Below are 24,951 nucleotides of genomic sequence, written 5' to 3' on the forward strand. Positions count from 1 at the left end.
TCGTCTCTCGCGCTGACAAACTGCGCGCAGCCAAAGGGCGTATGAAACGTCATCACGTAGCATTACGGCACAGTTATTTTAACACTATATTTCTTGTCCTGCCTATGCACCACCTGTCTATACTTTGTATATCACATTGCACTTTTCTGCTTTTTTGCACTTCTGGTTAGACGCAAACTGCATTTTGTTGGCTTTGTACTTGTACTCTGCACAATGACAAGTTGAATCTAATCGAATCTATTCTAATTTGAAAAAGGAAATTCATTTCCTCCTCTTTTTCCTACAGAAATAAACCACACTACTAATGATATCACTTTTTTATCAGATGATGATGTCACAAAGATTCTAAATTTGAATGTGGTGAGCAATATGGATTCTTTGCTTCACCAACTCATAGGATACATTTAAATGAAATTGATGTCATGTTTATGAACACTAATTATTAAACAGGTTATGTATTTGGTAAAGTGATTTTAAAAATACTCAGGCCGGGGGGGCGCTGTGGCGCAGCAGGCTACAGCGCCCATACCATGTACGGATCCAAGTGCCCACGGGGACCGAGGTTTGAGTCCGACCTGCGGTCATGTCCCGATCCCACCCCATCTCTCTCTCCCATTCACTTCCTGTCTGTCTTCACTGTCCTATCATAATAAAGGCAAAAAGCCCAAAAAATATACTTAAAAAAAAATGTTTTTAAAAAATACTCAGGCCGACAATAAGCAGTGAAATTTGCAAACTGTACTGTGTACATATACATACATCATCAAGGGTTAATGTTTTGGAAAATAGATATATCTATCATATTCTTATACACAGAGATATTATTTCATATTTCACCCCATGAACAAATAAAATATGACTTGTAAATAGGTGCATATTCATGTGGATTCAACCAAATTTTACATTGACTGCTGTTTTTATATCTGAATCTCAAAATTATGTCTTGGAGTGGATATCGATTCCTTAGTTAGATGTGTTTCAGCCGAAAATCCAAATTTGAAAGGAAATTATTTTCAAGCCCACTAATAATGATAGTGCTATTTCATCAGTTAATACATGTTTGTGCTTGAAATATTGTCTTTTGACTTAGTGTTGTTAATGTGGACATCAATTAAATTGTGTTAGTCCTATAAGACCTCTCCTAGACTGTCTTGATGATGTCAAGGCCTGGATGGCCTTACATTTTTTGAATTTTAATAACAACAAAACTGAAGTCCTCCTATTAGGACCCAGTGGAAATGACACCCAGGGTATGGACTTAGACTCCCTGTGGCCCTATGTAAAGCCCTCTGTAGCCTGGGTGTGATCATGGACGGAGATCTTACATTTGACAAACAGGTCAAGTCCGTAGTTAGAGCTAGTATCTTCCAGTTAAACAACGTATCTAAAATCAAGCTTTTCCTGACTTTTGTGGACTTTAAAAAAGTAATCGATGCCTTCATAACAACCAGACTGGACTACTGTAACTCCTTATATGTTGGTCTCAGCCAGGCCTCACTTTCCCGCTTGCAACTGGTTCAAAATACAGCAGCTCGCCTCTAAGCGAGATCACTCCCATCTTAGCTTCCCTTCACTGGATTCCATAGGATTAACTTTATTTTGCTAAGAACTTTTAAATGCTTAAATAGCAAAGCCGCCAGCTATCTCTCTGACATATAAATACTCCCCTGTAAGAAATCTTAGATGTTTTAAACTCTGGAACAACCCCAGTTCCTATGTGTGGACGCAAGGAGGCACTGTAGAAGTCTTGGTGGTGGAGAGACTATGTACTGGCAGAGGAGGCTTTGCTCGTCTTTTTGACTCTGGTGAGACTAGCTAGTGGCAGTGGCTAAAAGCAGAAGAGCAAGCAAGCAAACTAGCGAGGAAGCAACCTACACAGCATGCAGCATACACTATCTGCTACACCAGCGGTCCCCAACCACCGGGCCGCGGCCCGGTACCGGGCCGTGGGACATTCCTAACCGGGCCGTAGCCTACGACATGAGTTTAAAAAAAATTTAAACTAAATTTAATTTGCAATAATGTCACGTTTTTACATGGCATAGGCCTATATGCAGTTGTTTGATTGCACGCATGTTTGCATTTTGCAAGGTCTATTTTCTTACGTCTGTCTGTCCCGCCTTCAGCACTTTACATATTGCCTTTAGCGCTGCGCAGCCTCAGGTCAGCTCACTTCACTTGATCAGTTCTTGGCGAACGGTAGTATCACACGAAGTTAGCTAAACTGCTAGAATGAGCAACAAAAAACAAGCATCTTTAGCACTGGCCAGAGTGTTTGAGTTGCGAGAGCCGCTGCAGAGATTTCTTACAGAAAAAAAAGTCACGGTTAGCTGCACATTTTAGTGATGAGGACTGGGTGTCAAAACTCGCTTACCTGTGTGGCATATTCGGGTTGCTTAATGACCTCAACCTGTCACTCCAGGGGAGAATGACGACTGTCTTTAAACTGGCAGATAAAGTCACTGTATTTAAAGCCAAGCTTGATTTGTGTGGACGAATGGGAACGGGGTGTATTTGATATGTTCCAAACAGTAGTGGGGGTTTTGGGAGAGACTGAGGGGCCCTTTCTCTCGCAGCTGGTGCGCGATCACCTTGTTGCGCTTTCAAATGAGTTTGAGCGTTACTTCCCATCCTCCAAAGATCCACGGCAAACCAATGAGTGGGTCCGCAACCCATTTGTCAATATCCAGAATAGTCCTAACTTGTCAGCGCAGGAGGAAGAGCAGTTGATCGAAATTGCAAATGACGGTGGTCGAGTGTGTATGAGGAAACCTCTCTGGCGGGTTTTTGGATCAAAACCATAGCAGAATATCCCGAGATAGCCGTAAAAGCGCTGAAAACGTTGCTACCATTTTCCACCATGTATCTATATGCGAGGCCGGGTTTTCTGCAATGACTGCAACTAAGACCAAATTGCGCAATCGACTGGACATTTCAAACACACTGAAGGTGTCACTGTCTTCCATCACCCCCATGTTGCAGGGAAACAAGCACAGGGCTCCCACTGATTATATTCGTAATGCACGTTTAGTTCCCATGTTTTGTTCCCATATTTTGTTAAGCATGTTCACACTTGATGTCTTGATGTAGCTTCAAGTTGTTCAATTTTCATAGTTCATAGGCCTATTGTTAAATTTTTACTTCTTCAAGTTCACGTTTTTCACATTTTTAAGAGTTCGTTACCTTCATTGTTCATACATAGGCTAACTGGAGCTAGTTATTTTCAAGTAATGCATGCACAACACATATGGAACATGGAATTGTTGTTGAGAAGTGAAAATCAAGCAGCAACTGGGAGGTAACATTCATGATCCTCTTGTGTGTTCTCAAGAGCATGATGGGCTGTTGGACTGTTGGAGTGATGGACTGAGTCTTATGAACCTGTTCATAGATCATTAAGAACATAATGCTACATTTGTTCTACTCTCTCAGTGTAAGCCTATCTAGTCGAGTTGACACACTCAAAATGTTGGTTGATGATCAATTGGCTTACAAATAATTGCAATGTAATGATCTTTTTCTGTTCATTTTAAGCCAATATTACAGCCCGTACAGCCCATATAAGGCCAAACCACCAGTGAGTTTTGGGCAACTCTGAGTTTCAATGTGCTCTGTCTCAACATTGAGTGTGTAGTGTAGTACAGGACATTATGTTCAATACAGATGTGTACCGAATGTACCATGCAGTCTTTAACAGTAATCAACAGTAGCTTTTTTGCGTGCAGACCATGTTTCAAATTTGAGTCTCCACTCAAAAATATTAAGTGGCCATATGTCAGTTTAGTTAATTAACAAAAACATTTGACAGATTTTCAAAGCACCATTCCTGCTTACATGTCTTAAGCATGTCATTGTCAGTGAACGTTATATCTGTTTATATATGTTTACCTGTAAAAAAACAACATTATGCATATTAGTTGTTCATATTAAAATATATTTATTTTATTTGGCCACATTGAATCACAATACTAAAAGCCAAATTTGAAAAAAAAAAAGTTCTTTTACTTCTCTTTTGCCTACAGAAATAAACCACACTAATAATGATATACTTATCAAGCCTTGTGACTTTCTTGGAAATTTTAGCATTTCAAGTTTAGCACACTCTGTTAAATAAGAGAAGACAAACTAGGAAATCTTTATGATTTTATTGAATAAAAAAGTTTATTCTATTGCATTAGTTGACTAGCCTAGAAATCTAGACGCACCCTAGCGGCGGCAAATTAATTTGCTCAGCCTGTACGTCTAGTAGCAAACCATAGGAATTTCTATTGGCTAACACCGTGGATGTTATCCAATCACAGCACTCTATTTTGTTAGAGAGTCTTAAGGCGGGCTTAACAGGATAACGACAGTCCTGCGACGGTGAACAACAAGGAAGGTGGCTATGGCGAACGAAGAGCGGTTGTTTGAATCGGCGTTGGCGTCAACTTTGGAGGAGTTGGACTTTTCTTTGAAAGTTGAGCAACACAATGCACTTAAGTCATTCCTTTCGAAGAAGGATGTATTTGCCGTTTTGCCGACCGGATACAGATATGGTCGTAGCGCTGGCCTATTGCATGCCTAGGCAGTTTGAAAGACAATTCTCTGCCCGCCCCTTGGATTAAGCGAGGTGAATGGCTCGATTCCAGACTATACATTTCAATGATATAGGATGGCCCGCCAGGCTATTAGTTGACATCATTATAACATCATTTGTCTATTTAAAAAAACATATTACAAATTGGTTGTTCATATTAGGAAAGATTCATTACATTTGTCTGGAAACACAACAAGAAACTGAATAACATTTTAAAAGTCCATCATTTTTCTTCAAAGAGGAATAGTCTGCTTTTTCAGCAGTGTGTTTACTGTTGGATTTTCTCCCGACCTGTGGCATTGTCCTCTTTTGTCATCTTCTCCAACTGTTCTGTGGAATCCGCTGTTTTGCAGTTGATGGGCACTACCCTCTCAGAGATGGAAGGCATCTGTTTTCCTGGTGCTTCAATGTGAAGCTTTCCCTCTGCCAAACTGCAGGTCACAGCCTCAGGAGTCACCCCTTCTGGGAAATCAAACTCCCTCCTGAAGGCCTGGACCCTGTAGGAGTAGGAGCCTTTTCCATCTTCGTGTCTCTTCTCAGATTTGCCGCTCACTTGTAGCTTGTTGCCCACCTGTTTGACTGACAGCTCTTCTTCTATGCTACCCATATCTGGGAAAGTATAATGTGATCATGCTTGCATATATCTTAGGTCAGCCTTTATATTAGGGGAAAATACTTTGTGTCTGCATCCATGCCACTTGAAGCATGCTGGTAGAAATATCTATTCAAAAGCACAGTTGATCTGTCTTGATTCTGAAAGCAAGTTCATTATTTTGGGCTGCTATAGAATATATAACAATTTCAGCCCAAAGTTGGATAACATGTAGAATTTTTGCTGCAATTTCAAAACCGGATTACTCGGGAACCACTTACTGTACAGAGGTGTTCGTGAGATATACCACCGAGAGTGTGGAGATAGACGAAGCGCTGTGTGCACAATGGAAGATTAAATGGCATGTATATCCAAAGTTATTTTTTTTCGCGAACCGTTTATCACAACACCTAGCCGCTAATATCATGGGAAGGCTCAGGTTCTGCTCTTCCACGTGATATCTGTGTAATTTATGTGTGATAAGTACTCAGTGAACAATTCAACAGAGAATAATGGGTGTGAATTTGGACACATTTTGCGTCCGTTGGCCACAAGGGGTGGCCAGAGTTTATGTTGTGGTGGCCACGGCCACCCCTGGCCACCCCTGGGTGGCGCCCCTGTTCGGGTGGGAGGAACGTCGAGAATGGGAGGCAAAAGCTGGCAGAAATGAAATGACAATAAGTATGTGACGGTCCTAAATGTGACCGCACATATTTAATGCCCGAACGGCACAGACTATGGACTATGCCGTCTTATACACGCGCACATACACACAAATAAATGCAGACACATTAAACAATGTCACTCGCGCCAAATACATGGAAATAACACTAAACACAAAGACTATTTATTATGCGTAACATTTATTTCGTACAGGTTGGTGCAACTTCTGTGTAAATGTTTGCGTGTTATGTTACCAGCTGTGGTGGCGTCCTCTGTTGTTTTCTGACTGTCCGGCAGCAAAGGGGTGCCGTCGGGAAACAATGGACTTTTAATTGGGTTCCGGAGGGAACTGGCCACGTTCAAGTGGGAAGCGCCGAGGGGGGGAGCAGGGCAATCCTGATCAAGTTGCTCTGTATTTTCGTCCCTATATGTACCGCTTTGAATGTGTTTATTATGTGATGTTTATTTGAGTATGTTATTAGTTTATAGAGGAATATTATAATTTTGTCTCAGAGTCTGTCTTGTGAATTATGTGTTAATTGTTTGTTGTGTGTTCACCTGTAATTAAGAATGGTGCTGGTCACCTGTATATATGTTCACCTCTGTCAGTCTTAGTGAGTGCTAGTCTAGTCCTGTCCTGTGTGTTTGATGTGTAGGCCTAGTGACTCTTGAGATAGTTAAACAGAACTATTTATTTCATATTTACTTTTTCTTAGCCATTTATAACTATTTTTGCTTAGGATATTCCTCTTAATCACCTGTACTTGCTTGCTTTGATTTGGTAAGCCTTAAAATTAAATCAACATTTTTCATTACATCGCTGCTGTTCCTCTGACTCTGTGGCCAAAACCCAAAAAGAAGTCGAAACTCAAAACAGTTCCGTCACAAAGTAAAACAATCAAATGAAGATGCCGACCTCTGCCTTTGCTTCTCCCATATATTTATACATTTTTCGTCGTGCACTGCGTTTAAAGTGCCAAAATGAGAAGGCAAAAGGAGATGAACACAGTAAAAATGTAAAGTGAGAAAGTAAAAGTAGAGCAGCAGCAGATGGCGCTGTGTTGCCTTTTTATTTGGGCACTTACAGTTGTTTTCAGTCGCTTTGGTGCATTTCCCGAATCTCAAATAGTTTATGTCTCAAAAGGAAACATGTATTTATGCCAATGGAAACATCGGTAGTCTACAATCCTTACGCCATTGTTTGTGAACAAATGTCATGTTGTCAATTTTACAGTTTGCAGTGCAATGCACAAGGAAGCATATTTAGGTAGCCTACTTATATTTTTTAAAGTTACATTATTGTGTGTGTCTTTTAGTGCATTGTGCAAAGGAAAACGATGAAATAATGCCTATTTGCAGTGTTGTATAAAGTACTAGAAAGCAATACTTGAGTAAAAGTACAAGTATCGTACTAGGAAAAGACTTTGGTAGAAGTGAAAGTTACCTTTTAGAATGTTACTTAAGTAAAAGTCTTAAAGTATCTGATATATACTGTACTTAAGTATCAAAAGTAATTTTCTGATATTTAATGTATTTGAAGTTAAAGTAAAAAGTATAAAGCAAGCTTTATTTTTTATTTTAGTTTTATTTTGAACTTTTATTGTGAACTTTATTTTGGCTTTCTTATAGTAAAGCATAAAGCATACTCAGGGTTCCCATATCTTCTTAATCTCACTCGTCAAATCAAAATCACATTCTTTTCTAGGACTTTTCAGGCACAATTCTCAGTGTTCAAAAGTTCAAAGAACAAACAGCATATGTTTAGAGCTGACATCAAAGAAAAAAAAACAGAAAGAGAAATGTCACTTTTGTATGAACTTCAGGTAAAAATGAAAAATAAATAACTTTTTTCTTTCAAAAATATAATTGACCTGCTTGTAGGGAGAACAGTTTGGTCATGTGTATGAGCATTTCTAGGGCTTACTTACTCCCCAGGTCACTATCTCACTCTCTCTCTCTCTCACACACTAACACACACAGACAGGCCACCTATGTCCAGCAGCTACTAATATGCCAGTCATTAGTTGAAACTGTGTCTGTTCATCTTCAAAAGAAGCTCATCATTTTCAGTGGTCGACTGGTTGATCTGCTGCTCAGTCTCTCCTGGCCTCTTTCTACCATCCATCCTTCCTGACGCTTGTGTTTACTGTAGGGCCGGCTCGGCTATCCGTATCTGAGAAAACTTTTTGGAAAAGACGGGCTATAGCCTATGGACCCAACCGACTCTTTTTGGGAGGGGAGAACTCCCTCACATAGGCTACAACCCATGCAGAGGCATTGCATTGGTGTCATGCACAGAATGCGGAACGTGTCCTTAAGAAAAGAGACTAACGTGCCTAATGTCAATATTTTTTCCCTCGACCGGCCCAAAAGTGAAGCGGCCCACCGGGAATTCTCCCGATTGCCCACCCCGGGCCTGATTCAGTCTTACTGTTCTTGGACTAAAGACAAGTCCTGAGATGCTAAATAGCCTTTCACAGGCCGCTGAGGCAGGTAGCGGAATGTTCAGCTTCACAGAAAGCTCCCAATGTACAGAAACATTTCTTGCAAATACGACCACGGGTGTATGACGTTATCTTCACCACTACCCTGTTCACCGAGTTCACCACTATCGTCGGGGTGGTCGTCTATGATAACGGGAGGTCCTCCAGGAGGTGCTTGTGCTTCCATGGCGGTTTCAATTGTGCGTCCTCCTCCTTTAGCAACAAACAATCGCCAAACCTCCCTTATTGCAGTCGCACACATTTCTTCTAATTTTATGTTTTAGTAACGAGTAACGAAGATGCTTAGTGGAAATGTAAATAGCGAAGTAAAGTAGCCTACAGATACGTGAAATTTCTACTTAAGTACAGTAACTTAGTATTTGTACTCCGTTACATTACAACACTGCCTATTTGTTTTATCGGGTAGCCTAGCAGAGACAGTTGTGTTCTAAATAGGCTACTATTCGGCATTTTGACAAACATGACATTAGCAATCGAAAACGTAAAAGAGCAGACACAATAAGTTGCATGGATGTACAAAAGTATTTACAGTTTGGGAGAAGCACTTACCAATATTGGGAGAAATTGCTTTTATGATGTGCACAAGTGATACGATGTATAGAGTTTGAACAAGCAGTTTTGAGAGTTTCAATTGGGGTCTGAGAAATGCACCAAAGCAACTGAGAAAAACTGATAAACCTAATAAACAGGTGCAACACTTTTAAACGGCTATAGTCTACATTTAAAACAATTTATTAGGTAGAAATGATGCCACTTCGAAAGCTTGTTTAGATCCAGTGAACCTGCTGTCATGGAAACGAAACGTCACACTTAGGTACTGTAGAATGTTCTGTGCTGTGAAAAGGTTTGTGACAACTACGTAATAGAGCTCTGATGTCACATAGCAATCATAGGAATGTTGCCGTGGTTTTGGAATCCTAATAAACACAGCAGAATATGGAAACAGTCAGTTGTATCAGATAAGCACACTTGAATTTGTATACTTTTGTTGAGCAAGAAAAGTTCAGACTTTCTATCGTTACATTTTGGTAAGTTCCTTTGTAAAGACATTATTATGGGAATTGTAGGCCTTTTTGCCATGTAAGCAGGCCAAGACACATAATGGTGACGCATCTATTGGAAAGAGGGCTAATTTTAGTGACCCTAAAGAATGAGGACAGACAGATTAATTTAATCTGTATGGAATTTCTCCAAATATAAATGAAATCATTATTAATGATAATGAATTATGTGTATATCAATAGACATGTACATGCTCTAGTGTGAAATAAATTGTAAAGACATAGAAATGGCACTGTAAGTCTTAAATCAAAATCTCACATTCAACTGTAGGAGGACCAGAGAGGTGACCAACAGAAAGAGAGAGAGAGATGGAGAGGAAGAGAGAGCGGAAGAGACTTCAGCAGGCAAGGCAAGAGCAGCAGGTGGATGAGGAGAGAGAAATACAGAGGCAGATGGACGTCAGGGCCAAACAGAAGGCAGAGAAACAGAGAGAGGTGGCAATAAAGCAGCAGGAGTTATCCCATGACATCAAACAACTGAACGATTTCATCCAAAAGGTGTCAGAAACAGACAAGGAGCTGCATGAGATGGTAGGACACTTTACACGCTACTTCAACTTACATACATGCTTTGGAAGAGAAATGACTTTAAATATGGTGTTGATCAATTTGTTTATCTGCTCCAGCATTACATTTTATACTAAATATTTGTCAGTACCAAATTCCGATTTGTTTATTGTTCATTAACACATTGCACTTTTGCTCATTTAATTGTATATTGCATTTGTACTTGTATGTTTTAGTTGGCTTTTCATGGTTATTGACAACCATATTTCCCTGTGTGGAGGTAAATAAAATGCTTTCCTAACTTTTCAAAAGGCTCACAAAGAGTTGGATAGACTGCGTAAGCTTGAACTGTTCTACCAAAACAAGAGAAGGAAAGCCCTCGAGAGAAAACAACAAATGGCAACATTACAGATTGAGCAGAGGCAACAAAGAGAGAGGAAGAAGTAGGAAGAGCGAGCGAGAGCTCTAACAAGAGATGTAGAAAGACTGGTTGGCTCGGATCGAACAGGGCTGTGGGGCATTGGCCAGTCTTATGGATGTGCAGGTGATGAAGAGAAGGTAAGTGTCTCTAAAACAATAATTTTATTTGTACATCTTTGCAATATTCATGTACTCTGTGCTTTATCCAATTAAAATGGTCAGTATAAGCCATTAAAAAAATAATTTCCAATTGCAGAGGGACATGGAGAGGTTGAGAGAGATTGAGCGAGCTCAGGAGCAAAAGCTACTGATGGAAAGATTGAAACAGGCTGAAGAAAGAATTCTAGCCTTGGAGAGGGAAAGGGAGACACATGCAATTGAGCTGAGGTCAAGAAATCAAGGTACCAATAAGCAAGAAATGGAGATGAACCAGCTCAAAAACCTAGAGAGAGAAAAGGAAAAGTTGGACAGAGACAAAGAGATACAGAGAGAAAGAGAACAATTACAAAAACTGGAATTGGAAACAGAAAGACAGATACAGAATAAAAGATTGAGAGAGCTGGAAAGGGAAAGAGAGAGGTTGCAAAAGATGGAGAGGCTGAAAGAAATGCAGAGAGAAAGGGAAAGGCATATACAGATGGAGAACCTGAAAGCATCAGGAAGAGAAAAAGAGATGAAGTTGGAAACAAGGGGGAAATCGGTTCATACAGGTACAGAGAGACAGACAGAACTAGAACCCCAAAAAGAAGTGGATCCGATAAAGCTACAGAGAAACAAAGAGTTGGAGACAGAGAAACAGAAGCAGCAAGAGATAGAACAGCTGAGCAAGCTAGATAGAGAAAAACAAAAGCAGAAAGAGATGGATAGAATTAAAGATTCGGAAAGAGTGAAGGCAAGACAGCAAGACAATGAGAAATTGGAAGGAATCAAAAGACAGGAAGAACTGAAGAAGCAATGGGAAGAAAAACAGAGAAAAATGGGACAAGAAATGGAGCGAAAACTTCTTCAAAAAAAGGAAGAAATGGAACAAGGTTTGAGTGAGAGATCGCAAAGGATTGAGGAGGAGAGGTATCAGCGAGAGAAGGAGATGGAGCGTTTGAAAGAGATGGAGAGAGATATCAAGAAGAAGGGAGAAATGGAACTGAGGGAGAAAGAGGAGAGACTCAGGGAGATGGAACTGAAGCAGCTGGAGGGGGTGAACAAGAAAATCAAAGAAAAGGAAGAGTTGGAGAGAAAACTCAAGGAGGAAGAGAGGTTGAAAGAGCAGGAGAGACATAAAGAGAGGCAGAAGGAGATGGAAGAGCTGAAGAAGCTGAAGAAAGAGGAAGTGTTTGAGAGTCAGGAAATATTGAAGAAGCAGTGGGAAGTGAAACAGAAAATGATGGAAAAAGAAATGGAGAAAAAGCAAAGAGTAATGGAAAGAAAGTTTCAAGAAAAACAAAAAGAAATGAAACAATGTTTGAGTGAGAGATCGCAAAGGATTGAGGAGGAGAAGCAGCAGAGAGAGAAGAAGATGGAGCGTTTGAAAGAGATGGAGAGAGATATCAAGAAAAAAGGAGAGATGGAATTGATGGAGAAAGAGGAGACACTCAGACAGATGGAACTGAAGCAACTGGATGAGTTGAACAAGAAAACCAAAGAAAAAGAAGTGTTGGAAAGAAAAGCCAAAGAGGAGGAGAGGTTGAAAGAGCTGGAGAGCTCTAAAGAGTTAGAGAGGGAGAAACAGAAGACAGAGAGAGAACAGCTAAAAGTGTTCAAGACAGAGGAAGAAACGCAGAAAGAGATGGATAGATTGAACGACTTGGAAAGAGAAAAGGCAAGAAAACAACATCATGAGAAATTGGAAGAGATCAAGAGACAAGAAGAACTGAAGAAACAATTGGAAGATCAACAGAAAACAATGGGGGAAAAATTTTTGGAAAAGCACAGAGAAATGGAAAGACAACTTCTTCAAAAACAGAAAGAAATGGAACAAGGTTTCAATGAGAGACAGCAAAAGATTGAGGAGGAGAGGCAGCAGAGAGAGAAAGAGATGGAGCGTTTGAAAGAGATGGAGAGAGATATCAAGAAAAAAGGAGAGATGGAACTGAGGGGGAAAGAGGAGAGACTCAGGGAGATGGAACAGAAGCAGCTGAAGGAGTTGAACAAAAGGGCCATGGAAAATGAAAATCAGAAAGAAGATTTGGATAGAAAAGCCGAAAACCAGAAGAGAGCAGAACATGAAAGACATATGCAAATGGAGGTGGAGAAGCAAAGAGAGAAAGAAAGAGTTTTGGAGGAGCAACAAAGGGAGGTAGATGAGAAAAGATATCAGCTGCAATTACAAGAAGCTTCAGCGGCTGAAGAAAAGGAGAAACTCAAAGAAATTGAGAAAACAATGACATTGAAAAATAAAGATATGCTAAAACAGATGGAGAAAAGCTGGAGACAAACAGCCCGACAAAAGGAGGAGGAATGGGATGCAAAATACAGAGAGATAGAAAAACAGAGAGAACAGGCAGAAAAGGATGCCATCAATGAGAAAGAAAGATTACAAGAGCTAAGGAGGGAAGAACAGAAAAGACAGATTCAAATTGAAAAAGAAAAACAAAAAGAGATAGAAAGACTGATGGATATCCAAAGAAAGGAGAATGAGAAGAGACAGAGAGATGTGGAGATGAGAGAGTTGGCTAAAAAGAGACAAGAAAAAGAGGAGAACCTTAGGCAAAGCCAGAGTGAACAAGATAAAAACACGGCTGACCTAAAACAAACAGAGGAAAAGTGGACAAAAGTAGCCCTGCAAAAGGATGATGAGTGGAAATGCAGAGAGATTGAAAAACAAAGAGAGGAGGCAGAAAAAGAGGCAAAAACGAGGGAAGAACAGGTGAAACACCTTGAGCAAGAGAAAAAGCAAAGTCAGATTCAAATAGAAGAGGAGAGACAAAATGAGAGAGAAAGGCTCCTAGAGATCCAAAAAATGGAGATGGAGGAGAGCCTAAGAGAGATGGAACAGAGAACATTGGAAATGGAGAAAAAAGAAGAGAAAAGACGTCAGTATATTGAGGAGAGAGAAAGAGAGATGGAACAGAAAAGGGTGGAGATGGAGAGAAAAGAAGCTGAGAAAAGAAAAAGAGAGATGGAGCAAAAACAAGAACTGGAGTTACAAAAGGAAGAAGAAGCAGAGAAACTGAAGGAAATTGAGAAAAGCATAAAAGAAAAATGTGAGTCTGAGCTTAAACAAATAGAGGACAAGAGAGAAAAACATCAACAGCTTCAAACTGAAGAGGAAAAACAAAGAGAGTCACAAAGTCTACTCGAGATCCAGAGGAGGGAAAATGAAAATAGGCAAGCAGAAATGGACAACAGAAAGTTAGAAATGGAAAAGGAAGAAGTGGAAGCTAGACAAATGAAAGTGGAGGAAGAAAAGAAGGAAATAAACAGACAAATGGAAATGAGACAAAAAGAGACAGACAGAGAGATGGAAAGAACAGACACTGAAGCAAGAAAAACTAGACTGGACATTATTCGAGAACAACAACTAGAATTGGAAAAACAGGACGAACAGGACGAACAGGACAGACAAAGGGAGCTAGAAATGGAAAGAGAGAGAGAACAGGAAATTCAGAAACAGAGGGAAGAGGAAATGGAGAGAAAGAGACAAAAGGAAGAAATGCAAAGACAAAAACAAGAAGAAATGGAGAGTCAGACAAAGGATGAACAACAGGAGGACAAGGGAACATTCTGGGAACAAACTGATGATGAGCGTAGTGATGAGAGCAGTGATGAGAGTAATGATGATGAGAGGGAATCACAGGATGAGACAGATGATCCGGTCCGAGATAAAAGTATGAGAAGGAGGCTCATTGGATGGGTCAATGGAAAGATGAAAGAGCGATATGAGACAAAAATTGAGAGGACCATCATGAGAGAAGAGGAAGAAGGTGAAGAACCTTATTTTCAAGGTAAGTACCCAATAAATCTGTAAATATTCTGACTGAGATCCTTGTTTAAATACACATCTAAATTGGCCTGGAAGCCATGAATTTAACCCTGCCCACAAAATTTGAGGTTGGGAAATTCGGTCTGGACTTGTTCCATTGAGAAGCAACTATGCCTGAACTAGAGCAGTTTGGCGAGTTAACACCAATCAATTTGTCTGGGCGGGCTTTATAAGATGATTGACAGATGAGCAACGGTGCAGGAGCAGGGTACAGTTGAAACGCCCCATAATCACATCCCAATCATGCAGTATCAGAATCAAATTCTAAATAGAATCGAGTATGGCTACATCAGGCTACATCTGAATTTTACTGTATGTCTTTCTCTCTGCAGTATTCAAAGGATACATGACCCGGGCCAAAAGAGAGCAGGAGAAACGCAAGAGCCTAGTGGATGCAGAGGCAAAAAGACAAAATCTAGAGTCATCCTGGCTTGAGTGGGAAAAAGAAAAGAAAGAGAAAAAGATAAAGAGGAAAGAGCAGAAGAAAGAGGCCAGAAGCCAAGCCCAGTTGGCCCGCATTCTCAAACTGAATGAAAAGGCTGACAGGAACCTTGATAAATGTAATGGCACTAACATCTACTCCTCCCAGAACAAACTCTTGAGGAAACAGATGATTGGCTGGGATAGGAAAAGAAAATAAGATCATCTTTATATTCATCCAAACATATTATTTGTCATTAAATTAATTTCGTTATAATTTATTTTTTCTTTTAAACTATTTACTTACTTTTCACTTTTTTTTTTTTTTCACCAATAAACATTTAAAATATTTGTTATGTGTCCGGTCCATTTTCTGGGGTTATTTTTCCCATTTCACAATCCTGTACACCGAATTGCCTGAATAATGATCAGACTTTTTCTCGCAAATTGTTTCAAATAACAGCCTCACTAAAAACATAGACAAACCATAATTTGAAATGCAAGATATGACAAATATATTTTCAGGCCAGGGTTTTCATTCTTAAACATTTTCTCCCACCTGCATATGCTTCAAAGTAGGCTACATGGGAAAACAATCTAGCCCAGAGTCCTGCATCGGGTCGGGTACCCGCATAAAAGTTGATAAAACGGGTGGATTGTGATATTCCCAAAATTCAAGGACGGGGATGCGGGCAGATAGTGTATTGTTACATCCCGGTCTAGGGCTTGTGGGATATAACAAAAACGGGCAGACACAAGACTTAATAAAATGGTGTATTCATTAATACAAAAAAAACCCGTATGGAAAAATGTCTAAACCAAGAAAAACAAGGCCTCGGCGGCCAGACGCTCACTCCTGGTCTCTCACCCCAGGGAGTGAGAGAGATGACGGCAAGTTGCACGGGCAAGGCCCGAGGCTGGCCCTAGTGGCAGCGATGTGCGGCAGCGACGGTGGCAACGAACGATCCCCACAGCTAGCAAGAGAGCTCAATGACGTCAGCCCCCTTTTAAAGGGCCGGGCTACCCTGACGTCATAGGGTTTCACACCACCCCTCAGCTGCGCCAATCTGCCTGGAAGCACAAAACAGAAGTAACAAACACAAATAATAATCAAGACCCACAGGGTCGTAACAGTATGATAACCAAAACAGTATTTTAGTTTGCTGAAATAAAACATAAATGAGAAATATTTGCAATATTTCTATGTCTAAATTACCATTACCACATCGCAAATATGTGTTAGTCAACGATAGGCTATGACCTTTGACCATCACGACACTACTGCGACTTTGATTTCTTCGATGCATCTCGTAGTTGGAGCGTTGCCAGCATAGGAGAGGGAGTTATGGCTCTTTCCATTAGTCTCGTACGCCCACCTGTACGACATGTACAAATGAGTTGCTAGCGCAAACACTGGGGTTTGTAGTCTTTTTGGGAAGAACATGGATGCCACCAGGGCAGCAGCTGTCTCGTTGGTGCTGGACATTTGTCTAGAACGCGAGAACACGTCCCACATTCTCCCTCGTTGGGTATGGCCAATGAATTAATAATGAAAACATGTTTTAGTAACTGAATTTCTATAGAGATATCTGTATTGTAATGCAAATTAGGCCCGCATCCCACTTTAGGCGGGAGCAGAGCGTGTTGTTGTTCAAATCATCAAATCACATAGCAACTGTTAACTTGTAATTGACCTGTCGCTAAGCGCCACCCTTAGAACGCAGATGAGCCAATGACAGTCCAGCCTCAACAGACTCGGACATCAGCTCGAACAGAAACAACAGGGAAACAACTGACTTTGATAGCATACAGGGGTGCGTTTCCCAAAACCATTACTAACCCATTAGCAACTTAGTTGGTTGGCAATGGGAAATTGCATTGCAACCAACAAAGTTGCTAACTAAGTTAGCAGCTATGGTTTTGGGAATCACACCCCAGTATAGGAAAGAGATACGTGACTTTCTGCTTATCCTGTTTAAAAAAAATGGGTGGTATTGGTGACGTTTTCACAAGCGAGGGCGTGTCGAGGTGTAATGCGGAGAGGCTAATGGCCTGACAGTCTGAACACAAACGTGTCAGGTTCATGAGGCTTGTAGCCTGGACTACTATCACCAGGTGGCCCCTCAAATTACCCTAGCCTGGCCTGGCTCGTGGGTCTGAAGTCGGCTAAGGACTTCCATCCAGTTGCACTCACCCTCATCATCATAAAGTGCTTCGAGAGGCTGGTCCTGGCCCATCTCAAGACCTGCTTACCACCCTCACTGGACCTCTTCCAATTCACCTACTGTCAGAACAGGAGCACAGAGGATGCCATCTCTATAGCACTCTGCCCTGTCCCACCTTGATAATAGCAACATCTATGTGAGAATGCTGTTCATTGACTTTAGTTCAGCATTCCCCTCCAAACTGATCGATCACCAAACTCAGTGAACTGGGCATCAATACCTCCCTCTGTAACTGGATTCTGGACTTCCTAACCAACAGACCTCAGTCTGTTAGGTTAGATAATCACCCCTCCTCAACCATCACTCTGAACACCGGTGTACCACAAGGGTGTGTGCTGAGCCCTCTCCTCTACTCCCTCTTCACCTACGATAGTACATCTGTACATGGCTCTATCACCATTGTCAAGTTTGCAGACGACACTACGGTACGGTGCAAAGGTACGGTGACGGTATCTTGAATTTCCCCTTGGGGATCAATGAAGTATCTATCTATCTATCTATCTATCTATCTATCTATCTGATTGGTCTCATCGGCAACAACGATGAAACGGCCTACAGGGAGGAGGTCCAGTACCTTACATCATGGTGCACTGACAACAACCTGGCTCTCAACTCCAAAAAGACCAGAGAGCTCATTGTGGACTTCAGGAAGTCTAAAGCTGGCACACACACACCCCATTCTCATCAACGGGACTGAGGTAGAGCGTGTCACCAGCTTCAAGATCCTGGGTGTCCACGTCTCTGAGGACCTCTCTTGGACCCTCAACACCTCTACCCTGATCAAGAAGGCTCACCAGCGTCTTTTCTTTCTGAGGAGACTAAAGAAGGTCCACCTGTCTCCCTAGATCCTGGTGAACTTCTACTGCTGCAACATCGACAGCATCCTCACCAACTGTGTCACAGTTTGGTAACTGTAACAACTGCTCTGCCCACGACCGAAAAGCACTGCAGAGGGTGGTGAAAACTGCCCAACGCATCACCGGTTCGTCACTCTCCTCCATCGAGGCCATCCAGGGAAAGCGATGCTTGCGTAAGGCACGCAGCATCACCAAAGACTGTTCTCACCCCAACCACAGACTGTTCTCCCCACTACCCTCCGGGAGGCGTGGCGTTACAGGTCTCTCTGCACCCGAACCAGCAGGTTCAGAGGAAGCTTCTTTCCTGCGGCTGTCACCTTACTGAACTCTAACTCTGCATCCCGGTGACAACCAATCAACTAAGCCCCCCCCCCCCCGCCCCGCCCCGCCCGATGCCTCCTTGCCTGTGCCTGTTGAGGTGTCCACAACTTTGACAGGGACAACAAGGACAATTTTCACTACCCTATCCCACCCATAGTGTTCTATTTATTTACAAATGTACATACTGTAATTACACTTATACATAGCCTTATTTTACTGCTCTTCATACTACATCCTGAGTGTACATACACTTATTACTCTTATAATGTTACTGTATCTGCACTACAATGGTACTGTTACCACAATGCACATAGCTGTATATATCTGTCAATACGGTTCATACTGAATATCTATATTTATTCTGCTCTTATAAAGTAACTGCTAATACACTGCATATATCCTTACATTATTATTCTTACTACTATTATATTGTTACTGCTACTACATTGCACATATTTATATCTAATTTATAGTACTCTAAACCTCCTGTAAACCAACTGCATACTACTGCTGTAGTACTGCTGTAGATAGTGCTGTACTGCACTATCAGGGTTCTAAATTCACTTTTTTGATCACCAGCCAATGTGGCTGGTAACTTTTTAAAGTTACTAGCCAATCAGAATTTCTACTAGCCAATTTTTTTTGGTGAAAATAAGAGAATTATGAGTTTATGAGATGAGTGTCACTGAATGCATTTGATCATTTTATTAACATTGTTGGCATGAATACATACCACAAAATATACACAGAAAGTGCAAACACTTCATTTCATGTTTGGGATATTGATCTATCTATCTATCTATCTATTTCTCTGATGATATCCCCTGCTTCATTCCTCTTCTCGCCCCCATAAATCTGTCCCGACCACCACCGCATTTAGTTTAATCTTAACTTAATAAAAAGTTGATATCAATTATCATCAACAATGACATGCCAGCTGGAAGCTGCCACTCGTTTTCTCCCCCTCTTGTGCGTGCTCAGAGCGTCCTCAATTAAATGGAGTAGCATGTCGACCCCTCCTCTGTATCTCGGTGCCTTATGCACAGTGCGTGATGCGTGTGGTGGTGGTGATCACTGATCAGGCAACTTTTTAAAACGGATAATTTTCGCCTATACAAGCTCCTCCGTTCCTCTCCATCTTCAGCTGACTCCATAGACAATAAAATAAACGATCTAGCTGCTTCAGGTTTTGCGGCCTCCGCTACATGACATCAGCCCCCCACAAAGGAAATAGGTAAACACAATGCGTTAATTGCGTTAATATTTCCTAACGTGTTATGTATTTGTGTTATGTAGCCTACTTTTTACTTTACTTTACTGGCTAACTCCCTCCCTCTTTCAGTCTATGCATCCTGCTCTGGCTCTGTTCGTTCTTCTAATTCCTTGAGTTTTCTGGTCGTTTTCTGGTTCGTTTCCATCGTCTCTCGCGCTGACAAACTGCGCGCAGCCAAAGGGCGTATGAAACGTCATCACGTAGCATTACGGCACAGTGGTCATGGGAAATGTAGGAACTACTGCCAGGGGGACATATGACCGAGAGCAGAGCCTTATGTATCATGCACGTAATGCTTCATGCATCACTGGCCAAACTGGCTACTAAGTTTTTATTAACACCCGCCAAAATTAATTTTAACCCGCATTTTGCGGGTTGGCGGGCAGGGGCGCCTTAATACCACCCGAGGCCCCTGGGCTATATGTTTCTTAACCGCAAATATTAATTATGATTAAATGATACCCGGCCCGCGATCTGACCCGACACATAGCGTGCGCTTTTGGTTAATAATATTCAATGTAGCCTATTATTCAGCCTATGTAAAACCTTTACATAAACAGGAACAGAATGCCCTCGAATCACGTCAGCCACATGACATTGCTTATCAAAAAGGCTAGCCTACTGCACGAAAACAAGCGTTGAACTTTTACAACACATGTTGTAGGCTAAGTTAAGATGGGTAGGCTACACATATGGACGTTTAAAAGCTTTTCAAAAGTGCGTGTTTGTCGTGTCGGGGGGTTCCCCAGGAGTTTTTTTTTAAAATCCTGTCTACTTAACACACCAGTTTAACGCAGTTTGGGAGGGACAGAAATACTTTTAGCCTATAACAAGCTGGCTCATGTGACGTGAACATGGCTACCTTATGCATTATCACTACACTACACGGAGACATATCTCACGTTAACAAGGGAGACAACATAACATAGACTATTATATGTGCGAACGGGTTAGCACAAACTTAGCTGTTGGTGAACGGAGATGCAGATCACTAATTCATGTCTTTGCGCCACAGCCCATGTTCTGCGTTCACTCCAATGAGACAAGTGAAATACATGTTTTTAAAGCCGTTTCATTTCCAGGCTATTTGCTACGATATTTACCTGCTATGCCTTCTGTTTTCATGGACAGTTACAGGAATCCACGTCATTCGTTTATCGTTGCTTCAATCCTACCCACGTTATCTCCAGAGTTTGTATGATAAGTTTGTCAGTCAGTTTCAGCCTCTCCTCTAGCTCCTCTACACCCGTTGGAATTTATTACGTTTTGTTACATTTTGTTACACTTTAGAATTGGAGAAGACAAATGGGGCCTCTGCATGGATGTAAGAGCAGTACGATGTGCTCAATTATTTAGGCTAGCTCCAGAGTATAATGACGCCGCGAATACGGACACGCCGTTTATTATTATTGATTATCATTATTATTATTATAGTATAGGTCAATTTTGAAAATAAATTAACCCTGAAGGCAAATCATGTTAATTTTTGGCATACAACACTTTTAGGGGTTTTGAAGGGTGCTGAATTCAAATCTTCTGTATGCCAGGCTCAAAAATGTCCCATAATGCCTCAAAATTGAGAAATCCAATATGGCCGCCACCGCCAGGTCAAAATCTAATTAATCACTTATCTTTAGGACTGTACAAGGTAAAAACCTGAATGTAATGTGCTTTTATAGGTTTTCACATATAGGGAATTCAATGCCATGCTCAGATTTAAGATCAAGACTAGAGAAAATGCTTGAAATTAATGTACATGGTTAAAATTGTTGTCTCGGATAACGAATAATTCATGAAAAAAGGACCATGAAACAGGTTGATGGCTTTCTGAAGAATTTACTTGAAACATGTTTTTTATTTTTATATTTTAACTATCTATTTATATTATTTATCTGTATTTTAACTATTTATTTAGTATTTGAAGAAAATGCTTGAAACTCTTAAGCTATTACTACTAGATTTGCCTACTATTGAAATATTGTACCTGAGCCTATTGTTTTGATGTCAGTGTGCTATGATGACATGTTTGCCCATCCCACCCCTACCCGTACCCCTACACACACAAATACCCATATGTAACCCTGAATGAGGCCACACCCTCTACCTATACACTGAGGAGGCACTTTTTAGCAATTATGTCGCTCCTCTCACATGATGCTCAGCAGTAACAGGTAAACTATAACATAATATCACAACAATTTGTTTAGGACCATGTAATACATCTATAATAGCATGTGAATATTGTTATGTGAGGATTATGTATAGGCTAACTGAATAATTAATATATCGTAAGAAACTAAAAAAACGTTAGCTAGTTAGCCTTTGTGAATAGGAAGAAGCTAACTAGAGCCTCGACTCTCCGGGATGTGGGCCCCCTCGACAAGATGTTGGCCGCAGCATACAAGGCCCCCGGCACATGAACTGCTCTGAGAGAGCTGAACAGGGGATGAGCCCAGAGCCACAGGTCTGTCGACAGGCTGCAAAGACCTGGAGACCCCAAGCCCCCCTGTCTGTTGATGTAGGCCGCAGTCACCGTGCTGTCGGTCCTCACCATCACATCTTAGCCACGGTAGATAGTGTCGGAGGGCGAGGAGAGCAGCCCTCAGCTCCAGGACATTGATGTGCTGGGATAGCCAAGGGTCCGTCCAGAGACCATTGATGCCCTGACCATCGAGAATGGCGCCCCAGCCTACTGGGGATGCGTCTGTAAATACGACCCAGTCACGAATCTCTGGTTCCATGGCACTCTCCTTCTCGGTGTTGGCGGGATCTCTCCACCAGTATAAGGCCCTGTGAAGCCTGCGGGACACAGTCACCTTGGCCTGGGAGGGCCCTTGGGGGCACAGACCAAGGCTCAACAGGCACCTCTGGACTGGGCGCATGTGAAGGCCCATAAGGCCCAAGAGGCGAAGGCAGAGTTTCCACTCCACCTGGGCGTGCAACGTGAAGCAACTGAGACATTGAGACGGTTGCCCTCCTGGAGTCCAGGACCATGCCCAGGAAGGTGGTGACCTGGGAAGGCTGGAGCCTGCTTTACTTGGGATTGGGGCGCAAGCCAAAGTCCTGAATGTGCTTCAACAGCAAGGCCACGTGTAGGCGGCATTGCACTTCTGAGGTTGCACAGATGAGCCAGTCGTCTAGATAGTTTAATATCCTCAGCCCCCTCTGCCTCCATGCACCTGGTAAAGGTTCGGGGGGCCAGAGAGATTCCAAATGGGGGGACTTGGAACTCGAAGACCTGACCCTCGAACGCAAACCTCAGGAACTGCCAATGCCCTGGCCATGGGTATCTGAAAATAAGCATCCTGTAGGTCGATGGTAGCAAACCAGTCCCCTGCATTGATGGCCTGCTGCACCCTCGGAACTGTGATGAACCTGCACCTCAGAGACCGGTGTACGTTGAGAGCCCTGAGGTCTAAAATAGGACGAAGGTCCTCTGTGTGCTTGGGTACAGGAAAATAATGGGAGAAGAACCCCGCTTGGGGGTCTGAACTCCTCACTTCCCTTATCGCCCTTTTGTCCAGGAGGGTGGACCGCTCTGCACATAAGGTCTGAGCGTGGGTCATGGTGGAGAGCACCCATGGATCTGCTCCAGCCAAGCCTTAATGCATCGAGCTGAGAGGTGAGGCTGGCTGGCCCGGAGATTGTCAGGAATGACGAGAGCACCTGGAGAGGCCACGGCTAGTAGCACGCTGGCCCCCTGGCCAGCTTGTGGGCGGCCACCCCGCCCCTGGGATGCCTGAAGCCGCTGCCTGAGATCAGTCGGCCCCCAAGACGGATGCCGCAAGGTAGGTGTTGGCTGAGGCGTGAATGCTCTAGGGCGCCTAGCGCCCCTGGTACGCCCGCCAAGAGACCCTCTCACCTCTTCTGCACAGGGCCAGCTGTCACATGCCTGCTGTGGGCCGAACATGGACCCAGGCTCCACCGGCACTCTCAAAAGACGTTCTCTGTCTGCCTGCTGGAGCTGAGATTAAGGCAGCCAGAGATGGCGTCTAGCTACTTAGAACTGAGGCAAGGAGCGGCCCGATGCCACTGCCTGCTCGTTAGACACTGCAGTGAGGTACACAGAGGCTGACTGGAGCTCTATCAAAAGAGTGGGATCACCGGCACTGCTTTGCAAGAGACCAGAGAGGTGTCGAACATACAGGGACAGAATGGCCGCTGTGTTAGCCAGTCGGCCTTGCATCACTATGGGCCTATGCAGCTTACCCAGCAGAGCCTCCATAGTCCTGCCATTGGCACTGAGGCAGGAGGGACCACCAAAGAGGGAGTTGGGGGAGTTGAAGAGGGGCTCCAAAGCTTGATCCACTGGGGGGAGCGAGCCACAACCTATCAGCCCTTCACCGTGCATGTTGGAAAGCACCTTAGCCTGGCCAGACCACCTATGAAAAGTAGTTGGGGAGGAAATCTGGCGACAGACCAATCGCTAAAGTCTGGTAGGAGGGGAATAAGCGCCGCCACTGGGCGCACAGTCATGTCTGTGTGGAACCTAGACGCAGAGGCAAGAGGCTTCTCTGGAAGGGGAATATCAAGAGCCCTGGATGCCCTGCCAAGGACCTCCTCAAACAGACGGGCCAGCTCGCCTCCCACGGGGCTGGCTGCACAGGGCAGTGCACAAGGTAGCTCCTCTCCCTCAGACGCAAGAACCGTCTCAACGTCCACAATGGCCTCCTCATCTTCCTCCTCCAGCTCATGCGGACTGGTAGAAGGAGCAGGTTGGGGAACTGCAGGCTTGTAAGGCTGCTGAGGACTCCCCAAGCGCCCTGGCTACTCTTGCCATCTTCCTTGACGGAACCTCGGAAACAGGAGAACCCGCACGTTTACCAGAGAAAAAACGACAACGGGCTTCCCTTGTGTGCGTAGGCATAATTAAACAATTCATGCATGACTCGGGGGCGCCAAGAAAGCATGCCCAAACACAACACACACTTATCAGGCCATCCAAATGTGCATGATCAGTTAGTGCCACAGCTACTATCTCTCACCAATTCCAAAAGCTTGTAAGGAGATCACCACCTATGGTTGCGTCAAGGGATGTCTAAGCCAGCGCTACAGTTGCAGGAAAAGTTGCATGTTATGCATGGAGTCATGCAGTTGCAGCAGCACCTGTCAGAACACTGCTGGAGAGGAGGATGAGGATGATTAGGATAGCCTAAGTGTGTAGCCTACCTCTTCATACCAAGAAGTTTAAAGAATTGATTAGAACAGAATGGATTAATTACTAACTAAATAGGTAAATATGCATTATTAAATAAATAGTTAAAATACAGATAAATAGATAAATACAGATAAATAATATAAATATATAATTGAAATATGGTAATCAACCTTGCTTCTAAACATGTTTCAAGTAAATTCTTCAGAAAGCCATCAACCTGTTTCATGGTCCTCTTTTTTCATGAATTATTCATTATCCGAGAAAACAATTTTAACCATGTACATTAATTTCAAGCATTTTCTCTAGTATTGATCTTAAATCTGAGCATGACATTGAATTCCCTATATGTGAAAACCTATAAAAGCACATTACATTCAGGTTTTTACCCTGTACAG

The 24,951-nt window shown here is 42.5% G+C and overlaps 1 pseudogene; it reads left to right on the forward strand.

The window, feature by feature from the left end:
• Positions 1-5,680: 5,680 nt before the first annotated feature.
• On the forward strand, positions 5,681-14,942 carry LOC143132952 (uncharacterized; annotated as a pseudogene).
• Positions 14,943-24,951: the final 10,009 nt, after the last annotated feature.

This window comes from Alosa pseudoharengus, unplaced genomic scaffold (assembly GCF_046254945.1).
Source record: "Alosa pseudoharengus isolate Yale_2024_CS ecotype anadromous, Long Island Sound unplaced genomic scaffold, YU_APseudo_1.1 YU_APseudo_1.1_scf_19, whole genome shotgun sequence".
NCBI lineage: Eukaryota > Metazoa > Chordata > Actinopteri > Clupeiformes > Clupeidae > Alosa > Alosa pseudoharengus.